This window comes from Patagioenas fasciata, chromosome 2 (assembly GCF_037038585.1).
Source record: "Patagioenas fasciata isolate bPatFas1 chromosome 2, bPatFas1.hap1, whole genome shotgun sequence".
NCBI lineage: Eukaryota > Metazoa > Chordata > Aves > Columbiformes > Columbidae > Patagioenas > Patagioenas fasciata.
In genome coordinates, this window is record NC_092521.1 from 99,622,693 (window position 1) to 99,647,214 (window position 24,522).

Sequence of the window (24,522 nt, forward strand, 5' to 3'; positions counted from 1 at the left end):
GCAACAGTGGGTCAAAGCCCATGCTGGGGCATGAGGTACCTCCAAAACTGAAGGAATTTGGTACAGATGTTGTAAATATCTGTGGTTTCCCTTTACCAGACCAGTGTTTGCATCTTCCTGTTGTTGATTGTACGTAGGAATATAGGCTTGCCATATTGGAAATCCTCTTTTCTAATCAAAGGTAATGATGCAGTAGATATTTGTCCAGCAAATTTAGAGTACTCACTCAGGAACTCGCTCTCCAGCATTCAGTGCGTATTTCAGACTTGATGGAAACAAGCAAAGCTTCAAAACCTACAGCAAGCTACAGGAAGAGAACACCCTTCATCTGGTTTTTGTCTTTGAGACTGTAAGCTCTTCAGACTGGGGACTGTGCCTTCCCATATGTCGATAAAGCATTTCAAGCACTACATTAGTATAAACACCAGTGGATGAGGTCATCATATATCAAACATCATAATTAAATCAGCGTTTTATTCACAGTCTGTGTCTCATTACGGCTGCCTCCTAGGTCACACTGCAGCCTTCAAGATCATGTAAGAACTCGAATGTTATAACAACCCTCACAGAAACATTTGCTTTGAAGTTAGTGCTATTCACTTAGAAATGAATCTTCAAAAAATGTACTTTGGTAAAATTTGGTTCCATTTTGAAAAAGCCATGTCAACGGGAAACACTTATTATTGATTTTTGGCCTAAGTTGATATGCATGAATCCCAGTCCACAGCCACTGATCACATGATTGTGATGGGATTTCTTGATTGATTAGAGGTCTGAAAGCAATTGAGCAGATTATGTATTAGAAAGGACCACATTTCTTTAAGAATACAAGCTTGAAGTTGTGCGTGCCAAATAACCAGACTTTAGGCACTGGCATGAAATTCTGGCAGTTTTAGAATTTAACTGATGCTTAATTTTGCCTGCTACTTTAAAGCAATATAGGAAAATATTTTAAGTAAGAACTTCTTTCCCCCTTTCACAGTTCTGGTACCCATACTTTAAATTTCATGTTATATCAGCACCTCTGTGTGTTTTATAGCAATAGATCTTTATGTGTGTTTTACAAGGAAGTAGGCTACCAATTTTGCCTGAGCAATAAGGTACTTTGAAGTCTGAAGTCATAATTGCAGATATGCACGTAAGCCTCGTGCCTGACCAAGTATGATGCCTTAGGCATGTGTTATTGCTTACCTATGCCATAATTACTGTACACATGCAGCTACAAGAATATGCCCATATGGTTTTCCTACTGTAAACTTTCAGGTGACTTGCTAATCTAGGTCAGTACTCAGAAACCAAGTCTGGTCTGAGATCTTAAAAATAACAAAACTGGCATACAAACTTCAGCATTGAAGGTTTCCCAGATGCACTTCAAATCAGGTTACATTCATAGTCTGTCTTGTTTCTTGAATAGCAGCCCAACAGCATACAAAGTTGTGATGTTGTTGCTTGACCTGCTCTCTCCCATTCTTGCTGGCAAGAGAAAAGAGAGAAAAATATTTAGAGTTTATATTCTCTTGGCTTTGCCAGAAACAAGATGATTTTTTTCTTTTTCTGGGGGTTTCCTGAATTGATTCATATTAAGTGATGAATTAACTGAGGTAATACATGCTCTTCCTCCCTAATGTTTATCTGAGTGTCACCAGTGCCTTTCCTCAGTAGCAATGGCACTGAATGGTAAGTCGATGCCATGTGTATAGGGTTGTGATTTGCTAAATTTGGGCCCAAAAGCAGGAAAGTGGAGACATAGCAAAGGTAACCCCTTGGTGCTCTTCAGGACAAGCAAGCTCCAGAAATCAAACAGAAAAGCGAAGTTGTGCAGCTCACCCAAGCTGCCACATTGAAGGTCAAGAGTATCTGTCATCTGGGGCTGCCTCTGGGACTAATCTGCTCTCTAAAGCACTTCCATGAACGTGCTGCTGCAAAGATGAGAGGTGAGGGATGATGATGAGGAAGGACTTGCTGCGTCCTGTTGAAGGCTGGAGTCAGTTCCTGCTAGGTAGCTCCCCTGCTGGGAAGAGCAGCCCTGCTGGCAGGGCAGGAAAGTTGTGGGAGGGCAGGGAAGGCTATTTGTCTCCAGGCTAGAGCAGGAAATCACCTGGCTGCTGCTCAGCTAGTGAAACAGCAGAAAGGAGAAAAGTCTCTTAACCTGCCAGAAGATTGGTGCCTTCATGTGGTTCTGGGGTGCTAGAGAGGAGTTGGTTCTCCCATGCTTGGTCTGCTCTTGGGTACCCCGCTGTTCCTAGCCTTTTCATGTTTTCCTATTCAATAACAGCATCTCAGCAGTGATTAAAAAAAAGAACACTGGTGAACAACAGAAATAGAGGGTGCTCAAAACTAAATTTTCCGGTGTCTTCAAAAGATAACATCAATTTTACTATGTTGTCTTAGTGGCTTGGTTGTTGACTGGTTAGGCACTTGGTAAACCTCCTAATAAAAAGAATAGACAGTTTTGTTTGGTTTACTTTTTTTTTTTTTTTAAATTGTCCCTGTTCATGTTCTGTTATTTTGCTGTGATTCTTTTTTAAAATAGCCAGAGTAAAACTAAAGTGGTAAACCCTAATTTATAAGTGTTAGCGAGAGCTGGCTCGCTCTGATAAGGGTCAGCCAGGCTTCACTGGTTCTCTGTTATAATCCACAACACACTGTGGTTTATCCTCCTTGAATATTACTCTTCTGTTATATTAGCTATCATCGCTGTGCAGATGATAGCTTAATACTTGCAAATGACCTAAATATAATGAACAGCAAGTCAGAAAAACTCTATAAACACATACCCTGATGGGAAGACAAAGGCAATACTGGCAAACCTGTTTTTCTAGAGGACAAGTGTGAACAAGTGTTGGAAGTAAAGAAAGGCATTTTTTTTTTTTCCTTTGCTAGAGGGGCACGATTCCCATTTCTGTTTGCAGTCATCTGAGGTGTGTTGAGTGGTGGGACCTGTTTGCTGGTGCACAGCATACTGTGCCTCCAATACAAAGCAATCTACAGCTTTCAACTAAGAGCCAGCTTGGAGCACAGGCAGAGCAAGTTCAGGTCTGTCTGTACCTGCCCACATACAGAGATCTTTAGAAGAAAGCAGACACCCCCATTTTCTCCTTATTACTGCATTACACCAGAGGCAAATGCTCTAATTAAAATTTGCAGTTAGCGGCGGCTTGTTATAACTGCAGTGAATTTCAGTCCTATTAAGACTTCCTGGGGATAGGAGAGAGAGGGGCACAGAGGAGCTGTTTAGCAAAAACAAGGGCTCTGATGTAATTTGCTATAGCAGCCTGGCCCCCATCTTCCATAGATTTTGTTAAGGCATCAACTATGGCACTTTGTACTAAGTGAATTACTAAATAGCTTAAGAGAAAATGTGGAGGAGCTAAGATCTGTCTTGTATTGTAAGAGGCTCTAGTCACATCCTGCTTTCTGCTAGGCTGGTGGGGGGAAAAGTGCTTGACAAGGCTCAAAACAGCCCTGCTGCTGTGTTGTCTTTGCTCTGGTGCATTGCTTCCATTTGAGACAGTGGGAAAAACTGGGAACTTGGATAACAAGAATGGTAAGGTTGAGATATATGCACTTTAATAAAGGCATTAGAGAATGGTTTTGCATATCTTACAATTAGAGAAATAGAAACTTGGAAAACGAACAGTTTTCTCAACGGGTCCCAGTTGTTACCTTCTCAGTCACTATGTTCATTTACTTTGGCTATCCTGATGACTACTGAAGTACCATGCCAGGTTACTGTCTTCTGCTTGCTTTTATGAGCCGGATGGTTGAAAATGTCTTCCTTCTTACTTGCTATCCTACACTCTGTTGTTTCTATCGCTACCTCTAGACCAATGAAGAATGCCCATTTCATTTTCTTTCTGCAATGGAAGGACTTGTTCGTATGGGAGCTATCAAAAGAAGTGCAGTCTGGCATGTAGATACCTTTTCCTCTCTCCAAGACTCTGTTTCTAGTGGCAGACTGGGCAGAAAGCTGCAGGTCTGGATGTGCTCTCTCCGTTGAGCATTGTTTAGCAGTCTGTGTTTGGGGTGGAGGAGCAGAATGGCACCGAGTCGGTGGTGTCGTATTCACATGGAGCCCCTGCTTCCTGTTGCACTGTATTTGACCTGACATAAGCAGCTGACATAACATCACTGTGGGTGTTGCTAGAATTTTCTATTTTTAATGTTAAATTTTTGGGAAAAAAAAATTAATAAATGTTTTCATTTTAAAAGGAAAGAGAAAACCCCAAATGATCTTGGCTGGCTCTCCATGCCCTATAGGTATGTCTGGTTATTTCTGATGAGCGAGGTGCTGTCCTCCTGTTTACCTCTCTCAAAGGAAGTGTCTGTTGACATAGTCTGCATTTCAGTCATCTTCATTATACAGTGCTCTGAGAAGCCTTTGGGGCAAGCCAAGCCAGCCTTAAAAGCAACTTCTTGGTCACAGAGACAAGGCCGACCAGACGCCCACAGTTTGTATTTCCTTATTTGCAGAGATCTGTGCCCTGATAAACTCAGACTCCTGAGCAGCTCAGGTCAACTTAAGTTGGAATGGTATGAGAAGAATGGTGGACAGGTCTCCCAGTGGCTACCATACCTGCCTTTGCACTGCAAGCCAGTATGGACCCGGCTGTGCCACTGGTGCTGTTGAGCAGCTGGTCCTCGCTGCCCAGCCTGGGGGAGGCTGGGGCTTTCCTGCAGCAGGAGTGCTGTGTCACTGTTACCAAGCTTGGAGGCAGCTCACAGGCATCCTTCTCCCTCCCCTTCCCTTCATTCCATGCGTTTTTGGTGCACTCTTTCACTGCAGGGCACTGCTTAGTGTTTTTAACCCCTAGCATGGCTCAAACATTCACAAGTCTTCATGTGCCATTACCCATGCAAGGCTCATTGGCTGAATGGTGTCTGAAGCATCAGACAGTGTGAGTTTGTGTCTGGGCAGCATTTATTAGAGAACTGCTGCCATTAATAACTGGCCTGTCCTCAAAGCTGTCTGTTAATGTTTGCAAGAGGAGAGAGTTTTACTTCAGATTGAATTTTGAGCATCAGAGCTGAATCATTGTGACTAATTGAACCATGGATGATCTGCATGATGTAATGGTAGTGTCTTCTACTATTCCATGTTCTAAGTGTTCCAAATAGGTTAAGTTAGCTTTGGTTTGCATCAATGTGATATTTTCCTCTAGAGTTCAATGATGAGTTCTAGATAGATGTTCATGAAACAGTGGGGCCCTCACTTACCACGATGTGCCCTCGAGGCCTCTTTCTCTGGATCTGCACAGCTGTCTGGCACCTCTGAAATGCTAAACCCATCCATCTTTTGAAAGAGGAATGACTTTATAGTGTGCTAATAGAGAGAGAGTTATAAACCTTCCCCTCAAGATGTCTGCAGCCCCAGCACTGAGCTTTATTTTATCTTCAATAGTTTATACCTTAAAACAGCTGCAATCTTTATCAGAAATTGTTACCCAGGAAAGCTACAGGTGGTTAAGAAATAGGGTATGAGTGATCTGATTGTCAAGTGTAAGGCACTTCTTGTGGGGCATGGGGAGTCTGTCTAACAGCTAAGTATTAAAATATCAATTAAAATAATTTGCAGAATCATGCAGTAATGATGAAAGCAGCTTGTGCCTTCATTGTAGCCAAAGATTTCAAGGACCAAATTCACTACAAATATAAACATTGGTGCAAATTATATGTTAGAGCCCAGTTGTTCCCCTGCAGGCTATAAATAACTCCTATTTTAAGTCACTGGGTGTTATTTGTCTCCTGTGGGGGAGACTGTAGTCTGTGGTATAGCTGACCAGAAAATGGTTGTTAGGGATAAAGTGGTGTAATTTGCATTGATTTATTATTCATTGGCTGTACAGATCAAGTGCAGCTTACCCAGCGAGAGGGATTGACACCAAATTCTTTTGTTGCTTAAACAAATGTCCCTGCTGGGTATGACTGAGGGATGCTATTGTAAGAGTGGAGTTTATCACACCTTTACAACTCTCTAAAATCTGAATTGGACTTCAGTAACACTTGACTCCAAACTTAAGTTTTGCTCTGTCTTGTAAATGAGAGTTAAGTTTGGAAATAGATGTATTTAAAGAAAAATAAAAGATAATTCCTTGAATTTGTCTCAATTCCCTGCATCTGATAACATGCATATCCTCCTCTAGAAGCTCTAGTGCTTGCGTCTGTCATCCTGCATCCAAAAACACTAGGTCTTCATTGGCTACAGAAATGATGAATTTGTGTTTAGTGTGGGCAAAATAAAGTTAAACATAGACCAAGATTGTTCTTGTAATATTTTCTTCTGAAAGTATTGATTTCAGAGCTTCCAGGTATTATGAGATATATTATGATTGACGTGAGCATGATATTATCAGGGTCTACTTTGGTGTTCCTCTGAAAACTGTAGCTCTTGCAAGAAAATAGCTGATAAAGACTGCTTGTTGGGTTTCTCTTCTCTTGCTCCTGACCTTTTAAGTCAGCTTTCTGTTTCTGGTGGTTGTGAAAGAAAATCTCGAACTATGAACCAAATGCTTCTTCAAACTCAAAAATGAGAAAACAAAATAAAAAGGAAGAATATATCTTTTAAAGTGTTATTTTTAAGTCAGTCTTCAGGGATAGTGTGTTTTATGTTCAGATTAGCTATTTTTAAGTGTGTGTGGCCACTGCTACAGGTGTTGAACCATCCCATCCCTTCCTGGGCTATTAGCAGCACTGGTATGTGGCCACTTGGTGCCTTACAGATGATGGCACTACTCACTGCGAGCACAGGTACCAAACTTGACCCTTTGACAGTCCAGCCACACTGACCACTCTTCAGCTGCGTGTCTTCTCCCATGGTCCTTGAGGGGCCATGCAGAGGGACCTGGACAAGCTCAAGAAGTGAGCCCATGCAAGCATTATGAGGCTTAACAAGGCCAAATGCAAGGTCCTGCACCTGAGTTGGGGCGAGTTCAGCTATCAATACAGGCTGGGGGATGAAGGTATTGAGAGTAGTCCTGCTGAGAAGGACTTGAGGATGCTCATGGGTGAAAGACTGGACATGAGTTGGCAATGTGTGCTCGCAGCCCAGAAGGCCAATCCTATCTTGGGTTGCATTAAATGGAGAGTGGCCAGCAGGTTGAGGGAGGTGATTCCCCCCCTCTACTCTGCTCTGGTGAGACCCCACCTGGAGTACTGCATCCAGCTCTAGTGTCTTCAGTACAGGAAAGACATGGACCCATGGGAAGGGTCCAGAGGAGGCCATAAAAATGATCAGAGGGCTGGAACACCTTTGCTATGAGGACAGGCTGATAGAGTTGGGGTTGCTCAGCCTGGAGAAGAGAAGACTCTGGGAAGACCTTATTGCAGCCTTTCAGTACTTAAAAGGGGCCTATAAGAAAGATGGGGACAGACTTTTTAGCAGAGCCTGTTGTGATAGGACAAGGGGTAATGGTTTTAAACTAAAGAAGGGGAGATTCAGGCTAGACATGAGGATGACATTTTTTGTACTAAAGGTGGCAAAACACTGGCACAGGTTGCCCGGAGAGGTGGTAGATGCCCCATCCCTGGAGACATGCAAGGCCAGGCTGAACGGGGCTCTGAGCAACCTGGTCCAGTTGAAGATGTCCCTGCTCATTGCAAGGGGTAGGACTAGATGACCTTTGAAGGTCTCTTCCAACCCAAACTACTCTATGATTCCATGTAGTCACACCAGCTGGCTCTGTGGGAGCCTCCTCATGGAAATGCAGCTGGGGGCTCCAGGCTGGTGTGTGCTGGGTGGGCTCTTAGCCCTGGGGTGTGAGAGGGCCTGCTGGCAGTGGGCTCCTGGGACCCTCGCAGCCCCTTGTGACCCTGCTGACCTGTACTGTGTTTCACAGACTGTTCTGAAATTCCATTGTGACTTTGGCTGCAAAAAAAAATTGGTGGTTACACAGTAGGAAGAACAATTCTGGAGAAAATCCTTAAAGGCTTTCTGGTTATTAGTTTTGCTTCGTACATAGACTTTGTATCAGCCTCCCTCACTGAGTCACCACCTACAATCTGCCTTTGAATAAATGCTTCATGTTCTGCCATAGGCCGTCTTTGTTCATAGCCTGGAATGAACTTGTGGAAAGGAGTACTGTAACTATAAAATTATCTTTTTGGGCTAATTTTTCTGGCAAAATCTGAGTAAAATAGTAATCTTGGAACTTAATTCTTCTCCTGAAAGGAACATGTCCTATCCATTTAAGGCTGAACAATTTTGTAGCATATTCCTTCACATTTTTGTTAAAGGTTAACAAAATTGTTTAGACAGCTCTAGTGGCTGCACATCAGTCTGCTATAACCAGCTGATTAATGTGACTGATTTCTGCAGCAAGTTTCTCTAATCACTTCTTATTTACAAACTGGGATGGTTTTGTTTAAAGCAGCTAGGCTGAGTGTTCATCCATCTTAAAAATTTGTTCCTTGACTGAACTAAGTTTAGGAAACACAAGTCTAATGAACCTCTGTGAAAAATAGTGCTCAAAAAAGAAGAAATCATAAGCAAAGTCTCTAGTAGTGTTAATCCTTCTTGTAATCTCCTACAGATGAATTTAAAAAAAAAAAAAATTCAAAGCAAAGACAAAGGAAATCATAGTGAATGTAGGCAAATAAGAGAGAAACCAGTACTCTGAAGCCTGCAAAGAAGTGTGTGGGAAGCCAGGAGACTGTGGATTTCCATTATCCAGGCTATTGACTGACAGCTGGTGATCTGAAATAATCTACAGTTTTTTTGGGGGAACTTATTTACACCTAGTAGACTTACTCTACTGGGAAATTCAGAGGTTGCCTCTTTAGAAACAAGACAAAATTATCTAGTCCGTCTTCAAGTAGAGTTAGGCACTGAGCTGATGTCTCTGCTGTGATACATCATGATTCGTTACAGAGTGCAAGTGCTGAATCCTTCTCTGTGTTTATTCTGTTGGTAAATATCATTCTAACTGGCATTACACAAACTGTTTCCAATGGTAAATATAACAAACATTTAGCAACTGTGTCCCTATAGGGAACTCAATTGGACAGATGTCCACAGGTATTGGGATGCAGGAATAGAAGCAAAGTCAGTGCACTTTACAGACAAACCGGTATAATTATGTTGAACTGTAGCATGGCAGAAAGTGAATCTCCAAGGAGGTTTCAAATGGTCAGATCTGTTATGTAGGATGTCAGCAAAAGTTGTGGCATGCCATGCAAGGTTTATGGGGAAAAAATTCACATAAGTAGGTACATGAATATTTCATTCAATATTTAAGGCCCACTGAGAATCTATTAGTCATCTTTGGCAGTCACCATGCTTTCTATTTTTAAAGCAGGCATATTTTCCCTACACTTTAATGACTCTTCTGTTTCCATCTAACACTCTGTATGTTTGGCAGTATATTCTACACATGGTTTTCAGAGTAGGAATAATTTTGCAGGTTTCCCTTTATCTTCTGTCTGTACCTTCTATTCAGATGACTCAGATACGTTTGTTCTTGAGTCCTGTCTCAGGAAAATACGTGGTATTTCTGAGTGGTGGTCTCATGGTTTGTTCTACACTTACGTTGCAGATCAGAATTCTGTCCAATATCACCTTGAGTTTGACTTTTCTTTTAGCTTCTCTTGCAAAAATTTATCTAATCTTTTCACATACTTGTGGGTTTCTGAAAAAAAGGCATTTCTCATCCACATGTACTGTTAAACCTCCTGCCCAGTCTCTCATCACCTTATGATTCTTGCTGTCTGCCATGTTACTTTTTCTAGCTTTGGCATGTGATCTCTTGTCCTGTTAATATCCTTTTAGACTGCTTCTACAAAAAGTCTTTCAATCTTATCACCTTTAACTTTACCCTCTAGAGTTAACTTTATCTTCTAAAGCTATCCTTTACTTTCTACTCCCTAAATAGAAATCAACTTTATTTTACAAACACCAAACAGTCTACCTTTATTCAATCTATAATTTTTACAGTTTTTGGTGACTGACTCACTCTCCAACAGCCCATGATGCCTCCCCCACTTACTTGCTAGATTTTACATTGGCACTTTATGCACGACTCTTCCCAGGTCTACTTTTGCCTTGATTTCTGCAGAAAATTTGGACAGTGGTAATGAGAATTTATCCAGTAGCTAGAGAGGACCTGTAAGTGAGGTGAGCAGATGGGAGGAAAGCTTAGACTGTGTTTCTACTGGAATCCATTCAAGAGAAGAGACTATTTCTTAAGGGATGGTCTAATATTATTGTTTCGGGCCTTTGATTCAGAGTCTGTTACAACAGTTGAATATGTCAATAAATGATGAGAAAGGTCTGAAGATGCTCATACAACATTCATGCTTCGCTTTAGTGTGCTGGAAGCGAAAAAGGGAGAATATACAATAATGGATAACGGAAGGACAGAAGGAAAAAATGAAGTTATAGAAGTGATAGGGACATCAGTTGGATCAACAGCTAATAAAAGGTTTGTTCCTAGCCTGGCTAGCTGATTGGTTATTGTCAGAAACAAAGAAAAGGGTTGTACTTAAATATATCAGGTTTGTACCTAAATACCAAGTTAATAAGACAGAGGAATCTAAAATACCTGTGAAGGCAAATGTAGAGGACAATAGATGCATAGCAGAATAATAATCTTGCTGGAAAAGTAGTATTTAACTGCCGTGCTCAGGAGAAACAGAGAATGTAGTAGCCAGTCTGTGAGTATTAACAGTGTGAAAGATCATTTTAAAAACAAAAACAAAAAACCCCAAACAGACCACAAAACACACAAAAACCCCCAAAACACAAAAAAAATACACAACAGGGAAAGTACATACTAAATAAAAGAGTATCTGTTCTCATTTTAGCTGCTAATGATGAGACCACAGAAGAGCTAGACATGCGAAGTAACTTCAGATCAAGTGATCAGGAATTGATTTAATTAAAATGAAGGGAGAATTAAAAGGATGTCCTTAATTAAAAATTGTCTTTGAAAGATAGCAAACTTGAGTTTGTCAAACTGCTAGTAAAGCAAGTCAGCTACACTGAAGAACTCAGGGATCTGAATAGTACAGAAATTGGGAGGTTTTGCAAGTACTCCAACAATCTGAATTTTGTGTCCCAAGGAAGTAGAAGAACTTATTAGGAAAGGACGAAAGTTAGAGTTGCCAGAATTCAGGCTGAATGGAAGCTAGTAGATAATGCTTAGAGACATAGAAAAAGGACATTGAGCCATGTAAATAACTTTCAAACAGCAGGAGGGCTACTGTGTAAGGATGCTACTTGTGCAGGAATTAAGCATAATTTAGATGTGCCCTCAGTGCGAAAAAAAACAACCCCACTGCACATGACCCCAAAGAAACCCTAGTAGTGATCATCAGGAGAGAAAAATCTGAATGCGATAGAAACAAAGCTTGAAGGTCATGGTGCTAGTTAATTGCGTAGAAACAGCTAACTTTTATAACTGCTCACTCAGAAACCGAAGGTATGACTGCAAGCACTTTTAGGAAATCCTTCAACACCCACTGTCCACCTCTGGGCTCTATGCTTTGTCCTTAATTGTGTCAGCTCTCTGGAATGGGAGTAGTTTTGAGCTGTCACACTGTTTTGTGTTGTTTCTTGAAAATCATTGATAGTTCAGGAAGGTTCAAAGGATCCAAATCTTAGAAAAAGGTTAAAGGCAGTATGAGAACAACTTTATGTGTGATGCCATCTTAGGAAATCACTTGAACTGTTCATTTGGGGGTTTTCTGACTGAACAGAGAAGGGAAGATGAGTTAGAAGTTGTACCTTTTATGCCCTGGCAGACGGTGGTATTTTTGGGACACTCAAAGGGAGAATTTTGTCATACTAGTCAGGACAAAGTATGGAGTGAGAGATTTAAGCCACTGAGAAAGAGGTTGAAAAGGGAGTGGGTGGACTTGATATTCAGAAGGATGGAAAGAAATGTCACAGGTGACTTTGAATTTACTGTTGTGAGCATTGAAATCCCAGTGTTGGCATCAGTTGTAGGGAGAGGAGGAAGTTTTGCAGAGAAGACAAGTATTGGGGTAAGTTATGTTGGTGAAAAAACCTAAAACTTGAAAGTCTGGGGCGTAAAATGAGGCACGTGTATAAGCACAAAGAGATGGCTTAGAAGGGGAAAAGGTGTTCAACAACATGATTTCATGAGCTGCTTGATCTGATCTAAGGCTTCTGGCCTGTACCCCTCTCCTGTCATTCCATGTATCTCTGTCATCATCCTCCTGTCAGGTCATTTCAGACTGCTTTGGCAATCTTGAACAGGCATCTGAACCACCACTGCAGAGGTGAGTGCTAAAGTCATGAGCTAAAGAGATCACCCAAATGTGTTGAACTGAGAAGAAGACTGTGCCAGTGGCAGACCTCTCAGGAGTACCCCTTGATATGGTGGGCTGCCCAGAAAAGAAGACAATTGTTGACAGGTAAAGTAGTGACTGATTTGAAACATCAGAGAGGACAAGATGTCAGAGCAAGGATGATGAGCAGCACTATCAAAAGAACCAAAAGGGCTGAGCAGAAGGGGGATAGAAGAAAGTCTGTGAGATTTGCCTGGGACGAGATCATGAATGACGTGGGTGAAAGCAGTTTCATTCAAAGGGAAACAGTGTAAGCTGGACTGGACACCATCCAGTGTAGAGGTGGATCGGAGAAAGAGAGTGCCTTGGCTTCAGCCTGCGCTTGCAACAAGTTTATAGATAATAGAAAAGAGGAAAGGAATGACTGCTGAAATAGGTACAGAAATATGCCATTGAAGACAAATGGAAGAGATTAAAGAATTTCAGATGAAGAAAGGTAAATGACCTACAGGCTCTGTAAGGTGAAGCATTAACAAACTGTTGTGTTTTGTTTGTTTTTCTCTTTTCTTTTTTTTTCTTTTTTTCTTTTTTTTTTAGGAACTAGCAAAGAGCGATGAGAGAGAATTCAGTTGCAAAAAAACCCAAGCAGCTTCATGCTTAATGAAAAATAAATCGCCAAATCAACTTTTTTCTTCAGTTGGTTGTAACTGATTTGAAGCAGCAGCACACTGCTGCTTTCCTTTTCCTCTTTCTGCCCCTACAGCCGGAGCAGACAGCGGGGCACGGTGCCGACATGTGCCGGTGGTAAAGGTGGCTGCTGTGGAGTTTACTTGGCTCTGGAAGGAGAGCAACGTGTCCAGACTTCAGGGGCTGCACAGCCTAAGTGTCTGGCTCTGGTCCAGCTGCTGATTGACCCAATAAACTCTAATGAATCTGGATTCCTGCAGTCTGATTTGCTTCCTCTCCCCGTTATGTGCCTTTTTCAGTCCATGAAGAGCTGAAACCTGAGTGCTGGCTTTGACAAAGGGAGTGAGAGAGGGGGGAAGGAGGGGAAGAAAAGGCAGATAACAGCCGAATGTAATCAGTGTTTTATTACCATCCTCAGGAAGTGGGAATGGCTTTAAAAAAAAAAAAATAGTAGGTTGGAGCAAGGGAAGTTAATTATGGTGAGGTTATTTTACAGGAAATTACAAAATACAAACAGACAGAAGAAACACATTTTAAAACAGGGTAGGAAATCTCAAGTTACTTCACTGTGTATATTCAAAACCCCCAAAGCAAAGACTCAAAATAGTAGTTTAAACAAAAGCTATTTTATCTGATAAAGGCATTTCAAGCACAAAAGGAAATTTATATATTGGGTTGACAGTCTTAAAATAAACTGATTGTCTTGATAACACCATAGATTTAATTGTGGGAAAAAATTGAGTTCATTTATATGACCTGCAGACACAGTAAATTCCCATGTAAATTCATTACTTTTCTTTCTTTGTACATTTTTTGTCTCCTAAGCAGTGTTTATCAGTATTTTCCAGAAATTGTAAAGGTAGATTTGTGCATGTAGGACAAGACTGATAAATATGTGCATATTTTAAAGACTTTCGTGCAGACCAGATACAATTCATTTCCTATTCTACTCTGTGGAAGCATATTAATGGTACTGCAGCAAGTGCCATTCAGATTCAGAAAGATTTTGGCAGAAATACATTGGTTTAGGATGAGGGTAGAATTTCCAGTACGAGTGATCAGAATTAGGATTTTATTCATTTTACTGTTAGTATACTTGTGATGTGCTCTTGAATACTTGGTGTGTCTTTTCACTTTCTCTGTGAAAAAGAAAACCGTTCTGTTACTGCATCAGCTTTTTATTGAGTATGTAAAGCATTTATGTGCCCAAGGAGAGCAGAACTCACTTGCTAGCATGGTTCTCTTGTAGCCCTGCTGTAGGTACCAAACCTGCAAAGAAAAGTAAAGAAGAACTTTCTCGTACCTGGACTGGGAGAGGTGCCTGAGGATGGGAGGAAAGTAAATGTTACTCCAGTCTTCAAAAAGGACAAGGAGGACCTTGGTGACTATAGACTGGTCAGCCTCACCTCCCTCCCTGGGAAGGTGATGGAACAACATATTCTTGGTGCCATCTCAAGGCATATCAAGAGGGTCATTAAGGGCAGTCAATATGGCTTCACCAAGGGGAAGTTGTGCTTGACCAGCCTCATAGCCTTTTATGAGGATATAACCAGGTACATAGATGATGGCAAAGCAGTGGATGTGGTCTATCTTGATTTCAGTAAAGTATTTGACACAGTCTCCCACAGCATACTCGTTGCTAAATTGAGGAAGTGTGGACAGGATGGTCGGGTAGTGATGTGAACTAGGAACTGGCTGAAGGAAAGAAGCCAGAGAGTTGTGGTCAATGGGGCAGAGTCCAACTGGAGGCCTGTATCTAGTGGAGTTCCTCAAGGGTCAGTACTGGGACCAGTACTATTCAAAATATTAATCAGTGACTTGGATGAGGGAATAGAGTGCACTGTCCACAAGTTTGCTGATGACACAAAACTGAGAGAAGTGGCTGATACGCCAGAAGGCTGTGCTGCCATCCAGCGAGACCTGGACAGGCTGGAGAGTTGGGTAGGAAAAAAATTAATGAAATGCAACAAGGGAAAGTGTAGAGTCTTACACTTGGGCAAGAACAACCCCAGGTTCCAGTATAAGTTGGGGAACAACCTATTAGAGAGCAGTGCAGGGGAGAGGGACCTGGAGATCCTGGTGGACGGCAGGATGACCATGAGCCAGCACCGTGCCCTTGTGGCCAGGAAGGTCAATGGCGTCCTGAGGTGTATTAGGAGTGGTTAGTAGATCGAGAGAGGTTCTCCTCCCCTTCTGCTCTGCCCTGGTGAGACCACATCTGGAATATTGTGTCCAGTTCTAGGCCCCTCTGTTCAAGAAGGACAGGGAACTGCTGGAGAGAGTCCAGCGCAGAACCACCAAGATGAGTAAGAGAGTGGAGCATCTCCCTTATGAGGAAAGGCTGAAGGCGCTGGGTCTCTAGCTTGGGGAAGAGGAGACTGAGGGGTGACCTCATTAATGTTTATAAATATATAAAGGGTGACTGTCATGAGGATGAAGCCAGGCTCTTCTTGGTGACAACCAATGATAAGACAAGGGGCAGTGGGTATAAACTGGAGCACAGGAGGTTCTATTTAAATTTGAGAAGAAACTTCTTCACAGTGAGGGTGACAGAAACTGGAACAGGCTGCCCAGGGAGGTTGTGGAGTCTCCTTCTCTGGAGACATGCAAAACCCACCTGGACACCTTCCTGTGTAACCTCATCTAGGTGTTCCTGCTCTGGCAGGGGGATTGGATTAGATGATCTTTCGAAGTCCCTTCCAATCCCTAACATTCAGTGATTTTGTGTGATTCTGTCACTGAGTCTTTTGTTATCCACAAAGTTATGTTCAAAGTGGTGATTTTTTTTTTTTTTTCCATGAAGCAAATACTACTCAATTGACAGCATTCTTCTTACTATTTTTCTTTGAAGTTTACTGCTGAGATTGTGAATAAACATTACATCCGTATAGATATGTGTCCTAATAGATAGGATATGCTATATAGGGTTGGTACAATTCGATTTCCTTGGAGGGAGGGACTGAGCAAGGGGGAAGGGAGGAAATAACTCAGTTGTGCAAATGATACGTTAGGTTATCTCTGTTCAGATCAAAGACTGTGACTGTGGGACAAATATCTTGCTTGCTTTTGACTGAAGCAGTAACAAGAAGCATGCGACTTGGAAATTTGTTTTCCTCCTCTCGCTCATCAGGCTGCATATCTAAGTGTATTAGAGTGTGGCAGGCAGATCTGCAACTTGGTGCCTCATCATACCTGCTCAGTCCTGGGAGACATGTAAGTTTGGGTTTTTTTCCCCCAATTAGTTTGTCCACTGTGCCTGTGACTCCCTGTTGCTAATGCGGTTGAGCCTTCATCATCTGTGAACACAGCAGAATAAAGTCTGGTAAGAGGGTTCTCACTGAGTGTTATACTGGAAGTTAGTGGTGGTTAATGCTTCTCCTTGGCTGAGGTGCAACATGGCATCCTTATGGCTAAGTTAGGTAAGTGGCTGCTTTTGTCTATACTCAATTCTTCCCCTTTTACAGGTGATTCAGGTATACCTGAAGATTTCTTTGAGACCAGAGTGCTCAGAATTATCTGACCTCATGCAGCTTATAGAGCATCACTGAAGTATAGCACAAAGATGAGTTCACATCAGTTTGTGTTGAGGAATATGAGACTATGAGGCAAGGCCTTGTAGTATTCTGTTGCAGTAAAGTCTTCCTAGGAGTCCTGTAAAACTGTCAAGATCCAATGGGTCCATAAGGGTTTTTGCTCTATTTAACGAAGAAATATCAGTTGTCAATGGACCACAAGAATTGGATTGCAGTATAAATATTCTGAACTTGTGATCACCAAGTCTTGCACTCAAAATAAATAGAAGTGATACCTGTGCAGGAAAGAAGCTGATCTTTTTTCTGTTGATTTATGTCTTATTTAAATGACCTCCTACTTCAACAGGATTTCGTAACTCTGATGGGGGACTGCATGAGAGAAATTTGTAGGAGGAAAGTGGCTTCCTCCTTAAAAGGGGAGAATGCTGATGTCAATATGAATCACTAGTCCATAAAAGTGAGTATTTAAAAAAAAAAAAAAAAAGAAAAACTGATACAAAATAAAATAAGGAAGGGAACTGAAGTATTTTTCCAAAAAGCATGTGTTGAGGTTATGGAAAAACTGGGAATAGAATAAGTCATTTTTGACTGGCTCAATTTTTATTGTTTTTTGGTTGGTTGGCTGGATTTTTTAAAATTTATTTTTATTTTCTTTCTGTAACCCTCTACAGTTATTATGTGACAAAATTCTGAAATGTGGACATGGTGCTGTTGTAAAAAGAGATCAATAATTGTAGTGTCCTATAGTCGTCTCTATAAAATGCTGCTGCAAGTATTGGGAACTTACGTTTTTCCTATCTGTTTTTTCAGCAATGTTCAATACAAACTGACATAGCTGATAGAAAATTTTCTTAGCATTAAATAGCATGCTTCAAGAAAACATCTCCAAAGAACCCCAAGATAATTTAAAAAACAAACAAACAAACAAAAAGCTGTTACTGTGAAGTATCTTTTATAATCAACTTTCCCTTTTCCCTTTAAAGTTAAGATGTGTATGAATGAGATTTAAGGAGATGCCTTCATCACAGGTTCTCATGATGATACATCATTTTGATTCTGTCTTACTGCTATTTTATAGCTATTATTTTGCATATGCTGAAAATGTAAAATTAAGTTCTGGAGATGTAAAGTTATGGTCTTGTAACAATCCTTAACACGGGCTAATCCTGTGACTAGGTAGCTAACGTCCTTTAGTGAATATGCATTAATGTTACCTTTGACTTCTTAGCTAAAATGAAAAGAAGTAGCCAAAGTCAAGACACACAACCACTTTGAAAGTTTGTTTTAACAGTTCTACTGTTTTTGCCTTCATAATGATGATAAAATAGATGGACTCTTTTTTTTTTTTTTTTTTTTTTTTTGAAAAAAGAAAACTCTATTTTACATTAAACTGAAAAATGGGGAGACTACATTGGGAAAATTCTGCTTGCTGATTTCGAAAGGTGTGTACATGAAGCTCATCATGACTGCTGGGAGTAAAGGCTAAGGCAAGAAAAACAGAGCTAGTCGTGTTTCCAGGCTTTGGTTGTATGAGTTACTTAAACATGTCTGTGGCATCAAGTGTGTTTTCCTGGTGACAGAATGAAACTGTCTGTAGATGACCAAATTGAGATAAGAGCAAACTGATGAGATCTGGGGTAAGAACCCAGCTCCCCTGACAGTGATGTTCATGTCTAATCCACTGAGAAGTGATCCAACCAAGAAAGGCAATTCTGCAAGCCTGAAAGACCTACCAGATGGGTTCAGGGATTTTTAGGTTAGTTCAGCATTCTAAAATATGGCTCATTTATTTAACTCATGTCCCTGCATCTTTGAAACTCTACCGTGGGTGAAGTCTGAACTAATTAACCAGTAACAGATGTAAAACATATTCATATCCAAACCATATGTTATCCTTGTAGTTTATCTGTACTTGTTTCCTTTGAAAACAATGAAAGCTGAAAGTATATATTGTAAGTATATGGTTTTAGTTTTACAACTTTTTTATGGTTTCCAAATATAGACAGTAGTGCAGTTCGTTTCAAGGTGTTTTGAATAGAGTACCTGGAACACTTCCAGCTTCTTTCTAATCAGTCACTGGCTGTTTTTTTGTTTGTTTGTTTGTCTGTTAATTTAATTTAAAATATGAAGTGAGTATTTTGCAGAAGCACTTAATACAGCTTCACTGTAGGACTGGAGTCTGTAGAGACTGGTGATGTTTGTGATCTTTGCTTCTGGAGAACAAGAATTCTTCGAAATCTTGTTACTCATTGTTACAAAAAGCAAAGTTTCTTTTGGGGATTTCCAGTTTTAGGGAGAGGGGGAAAGCAAAAAGAGGTTGACGTTAGGACTGAATTTTATTTTGAAGCTTCAGGCGACAGAAGCTTAAAAAAAATGCCTAGACATATTTTTTAAAAATGCAAGATTTTCAGACCAATCTCATTCCTGTTTTGTTGGTGTAGCTTAAATGTTCGTGGATCAGCAGTGTTACTACATTTGCAACAATGAATAGGTCTTCCTCCTGGGCTTACACAGTAGGACCACAGTCTTGCAACTTGTGATGGGTCAAGGAGGTATCTTTCTCGATTGTGGGACAATGGCAATTCATTTTATTTATCGTGCAAGGCAGACATATTTCTAAAAGTCTCTTTTTTTATTCTCTCCCCCCCTTCATGTGAAATCTCTGCAGTTTAGGCTGAGGGAAATAGACTACAAAAGAAGGTATCAAATTTTGCAGCCGTTCTATAGCGTGTTGATGTTGCTCCTTGAACCCAGCCTGAGGGAGTCATTAGAGTGATTGTGTAGCAGCTGAAGAGGGAGAGAGTAGAGTTTTCATAGCTCTCTAAATCTCTGATAGCCACAAGAGCTGTGATTATGCAAGGGTTTCCCAAGCAATCTATTAAAAATCATGAGATATTACTTATAATATTTTAATTGCCTATAACTTTTTTTCCCCCAATTAATAGCCCAATATAGAATTTTTTTTTCTTATGGATCAGTTTAAATGAAAAAAAAACAGAAAATAAATATTCTATTTTTTTTTTTCAAATATAGATTTGTAATTTAAGTAGGTACAAAGAAAACATCCCTTTTTATTCCTATGTATTCTAGTTATCCTACTAAACTCAGTCTGATTGGAGTTACATGACGTTATAACATAAAACATAGTTTAAACAATATAGGCATACAAAAACTCAAAGGGAAAAAGTCTGTATGAAATATATATGTTTTAAATGGGATGAGTGTATTTGTCAGGTTCAGACTACATCAGATTTTTTTTTTGTGTGTGTGCTGGATACTAGTGCATAGTAGAACAAAGAACTATCCTCAATATTTACAAAATTATGAATTATCCCAGCATACCAGATATTTTACTTCTTTTAAGCAATTTTCTTTTGTGTAGGCGCATTGTGATGCAGGTAGGCATAAAGTAACAGCAAATGCAGATTTCAGCACAAATGTGAACAATTTTTACTTGACTTACAGCTATCAAATGCCTGTGCTGCAGATTATCTCTCCGAATGTACTAAATTGCTTGCTGTTTCATAGACCGCTAGAGTGGAACTGGTATTCACTAACATGCTTTTTGTCCATGACCTCGTTTGTTCATTAAAACTACTTACTGGTGACCTTTGTGTTAGCAGCTTGCACTCTGAGTCTGTAACTGCTTCACATTTCTGTTCTCTCTTAAGCCTGAGCACAGGCTTTAGTCTTTGGCATCTCAGTCTTCCCATAAAAGCTTCAACTCATTTTTACTGCTTTAGCTTACACATTGTTCCTCTGGGTGAGAGATGCTCAGGTCTGGGTTTTGTCCTGAGTTTGTTCACAGGTAACGCATGTCAATTTTACTCTGCTTCTGAAACACTCAAATGTAAGAAGTAAATAAATGCTTGAAATATCTCCATGGTCTCCTAACAAGCCTAAAACTTCTAGAGGGATCAGACTTGTGTGTTATATTGAAATCAGGCTGAGCTGAATTTTTGAGATACATTTATTTCCCCATTTTGAGATACATCTTTAGTTTGGTGTAATATGTAATAGAAGAAACTGGGTAGAACATTATGTATGAAGACACAGCTACTATGAGCGATATGAATTATTAAGACTTGGATGTGAGCTGAAGTACTGACCACAAACGCCCAGGTGGCTGTTTCTCTTCCATGAGGTCTCTTCTCCGAAGGTTTGATGTCAGTGTAATCTGATGGCTGCCCTGTAAATTCAACAGTGGTTAGTGTTGTAAACCCGACCTCTTTAAAACTTGTGAGTGATAGAAATTGAAGCATCAGAGTCAAGCAAATATTAACAAAGGCCTGGAGACCTATGTGCCTCCCTGCTCAGTTCCTTACAACCTCTTCTCCCAGGCATTCTGCCTACCCACAGGGGAAAACACCTCCTGCCAGACATTGGTTCAGGCTTATCTCATACATACCTTGACTGGTACTGTCAGCTATATGACGAACACTCCAGGCAGTTTCAAGAGTCTTCCTCAGGCACAAAACCAAAGTGGCATGTTTGTGGTGTGGTATCACCTTGGGAATGAGAAAAGAAGACTGAGCTTCACCATACCACTGCTGTTAGCAATGAACCCTGTTTTCCTGAATGATGAGTATGGGGAGTTCTGCAAAGACCAGAGGAGCATCTGGATTTGCAACCCACATACAGGAATTACTGAATTCAGAGGGAACTTTCCCAGGCTGCCTGGAAAGCCATGAAGAAAAATTCATGCCAAGGAATGAAAGACACGGCAAGTCTGAGTATAGGATGGACTCACTTGTCCTTGCTGTATAATTTGAACTGTGTTGCAGTGATTAAGCCAGATTTTTGAAGGTATGGAGGAAAGGGTCTTCCAGTAACATGTTTATAGTCTATAAGAGACCTTTTCCAGAACTGGTAACAGATTCTGGGGCACTTGCAAAAAATGGATCTGTGTTGGCATATAATGAACAGCCTGTTGGGTTACAGCTGCTGAACATGATGTGTGCTGCCCTGCATATGGTACGGCTATATCCAGTTGTATTTCTCATGGAAGTACTATAGATATTGGAATGGAGGCAGAAGCCCCTTTATTTTTGTAGCACAGTAATTTTGAAAGGATTTTTTTCCATCACAGCAGCTGTCTCCATGCCTGCCTTTTAAGAAAGTTTAGCACAGTTTGGAACTGTTTTCACTTGTAGCCAAGAAAGGTAAACCCTGTGTAAGGATAACCATTTATTGGAAGGCTATGTAAGATGCCAGACGGTCTGCATGTATGATTTTGTCAGGTTTGGACACTCAGGAAAGGATCAAACTGTGGGAGAAGTTGCCGTGATAGAAACTGTATTAATACATGCAACAAGCATGTAGAGGTTATTAATGATTTTTAAATGAGATCAGATGTATTTGAGTGAATTACACCTAACAAGGAAAGATTAAAGGTGGTATGCATTGCTTAAACCTATGCAGGCCCAAGCATTTTTAACCCCTGGGATGCTCTCTCGGCTTGCTGCCAGCTCCATGGTGAGGCAGGTCCCTGGAGCTTCTTCTTCAGCCCATCTACTGCCGCTTTGCATCCTGCCCCCTCTGAGTTCCTGGGATTTCTCCCATTTGGACGGAGGTCTGAAATGAACACATGATATTATTCTTCTTCCCTTCACCACACCCAGCTCACCTAGCTGAGGAAGATGAGAGACATAAACCAAAAAATCTTGGTGGTGTGCTAGTGGTGGAAACTGCAAATGTGGCATTCTTTGAAAGGAGCATGGCACGAATCCTTACTGTACCTCAGTGCCTCTGTATTTGATTTTTTGCTGTTTATTCTTCTTGTACACCTGTGCAATATAATTGCATGTTCTGAGAATTTCTTACCTTTGACTGCAACATTTTTGTCTCATCATGTCTTATGTGCAGTACAGTTTAAATACAAAATGTTTTCAGGTGATCAAGGGATCATGATTGTATTCCTAATTTTCTAGGGGTCTACTCTCAGACCTTGGGGTGTGATCCACATGTGCTACTGAAGCTGACTCGAATGATGTGACAAATGTAAGTATTTTGAAGAAACTTGGCCCTACAAACCTCCATTTGCACACTTGGAATTAGCAAATGCTTAATATCCCCATGTCATGCCTCCCCTTCTGTAATGTGCATACAATGGTGTCATTCACTTCATCACACAAAGATTATGTGAAAATGAATCACTTAATGATTGTAACACATTCAGAAGTTGTTGTGATGAGCACTGTAGGAAAACCCACAAGCGAATGAATAATTTATTGTTCAAATCAGACTCTGAATAGTACACAGTAAACAAGACGTGGGACTTCACACTGAATAGTAGGGGTAAGACCAAATAATTAATGATCGCTTGTTCCATTATCACTGTCCATTCAGAGTACTGAAAGGGAATGGGATCCCATGGAAAGAGTGTGGCCATGTCCTAAGGGTGTACGATTGGAAAGCATAATCAAGATAAAACAGCTTTTTTTCTTTCATTCAGTGACCTTCAGTATTAGTTATGATGTGTGTTTTGGAACAAAGATGAAGTGTGTTAGTCTTTCTTGCCTGATTTTAAGTCTATAGGTTTCCCCATACAATGATCTGATATTATTTGGGAATCTTAAACTCTTCAATTCTATTTTCATGATTTTCTGCCACTCAGTGAATCCTTTTGGTAGTTGGTGCTTAAGTATCAAATGAAGGGTGTAACATCATTGCTGATCATAGTGGAACAGTCTCTAGGTATATTTTTTTTTTCAGTTTGGATTCCATCTCCTGATATATAAAATGATCTTGAAAGAAGCTAGTGGAAGAGGAAAGTTAAAGTTCCCCTTGTGTACTGGCTGCAAGATATGAGTTTGGTTTTGATGAAGTCGCAGGTACTGGAATAGCTTGTTCCTGTGTTCAACCTTGTGACCTTCCTTTGGGTGATAGCTCTGAATATTTGCATTTTGAGAGTGCAAAAGAAAACCAAGGGAGACATTTGAAACTACACTATACAAAAATGTCAATAATTCAGACTGAATGATAGCTCCTCTAGTAACCAAAGTCACCTGCAATTTTTTATAGTCCTAGAGCATAAGCCATCCATAACATATAATCAATTCCACTCTGCGGATGGAACTGATGGCTTTTTCCCAAGCATCCCCTTCTTACTTCCCTGAGCTGAATCTTTAAAAATCAATTCGTGTCACTTGATCCATTTAAAATACTGAATACACTGAGGTAATTATACCAAACTTCTTGCATTTCATTGCTTCCAGTCACAATAAAGGTATTGACAGTGCAGCATTAAAGATAAACCATTGCTTCCATGAAAACAGTTGTGATTTACATTTACCATTTTTTAAACCTTTTAACTGTTTTTGAACTAGCTTTTACAGAATAGTGATTTATAGCTTGAGGGCTTTGTCCTTCCCTCTTAAGTAAGCAGTCTTTAGTTTGTTTATCGTTCCATAAAGATGAATTTTGCGTGAAAAAAACTGAGCTGTTGGTTTAATTTAGCAAAAGTCTGTATCAGCTCAACTTTCTGTTTATTTCCAGAAAAAAAATCTTGTTCTACATTTTGAACGTATATGTTTAACACGATGTGGTTAGTCGTTACAGTGGTGATGGGTCCAAAATGTGCTTGAGTGATCACTGACATTCATTGAGTGCTTCCATAAAGCTGTTCATCAAGAGACCATGGCCAGTATTGAGGTACTTAGGGAGAACTCTGTAACTGGGAGAAAGTCTCTTGGGGTCTAGTTTTTCAGGAGTACTGAAGTCTAACTATGCCATAATGTCTTTGGCCTGTGCAGAACAGTCACCTCTGGGGACAGATCAAATTCTATAGCTTTTTCTTGAGACTATTATCACTTACGAATTTATTGACAGTCCTGATGAAGGTTGTAAATATATTCTGTTTATTTCTATTTTAAGATACCCTTTCTTTTTGGATAAATCTTAATGTAAGCTGCATGCATATCTAAAACAATCTGGAATGAGCAGGTATTCAGGTGTAGATATGCTTTAAAAATGTTGTGTATTTGTGTGGAATTCATGAATCAAGAATCACTGTTATACAATACTTCACAAAACTCAGAAAAGCAGATTGTTTTTC

General features: G+C 40.3%; 1 long non-coding RNA gene across 14 annotated transcripts in view; it reads left to right on the forward strand.

The window, feature by feature from the left end:
- The window catches only part of LOC136098868 (uncharacterized), a 301,064-nt gene that overhangs the window by 158,886 nt on the left and 117,656 nt on the right, over positions 1–24,522 (forward strand). For all 14 annotated transcript variants that reach the window (XR_011737607.1, XR_011737609.1, XR_011737606.1 and 11 more), the window contains one exon: positions 22,397–22,466. This is a non-coding gene — a long non-coding RNA (uncharacterized lncRNA). The remainder of the gene's footprint in view (positions 1–22,396; positions 22,467–24,522) is intronic.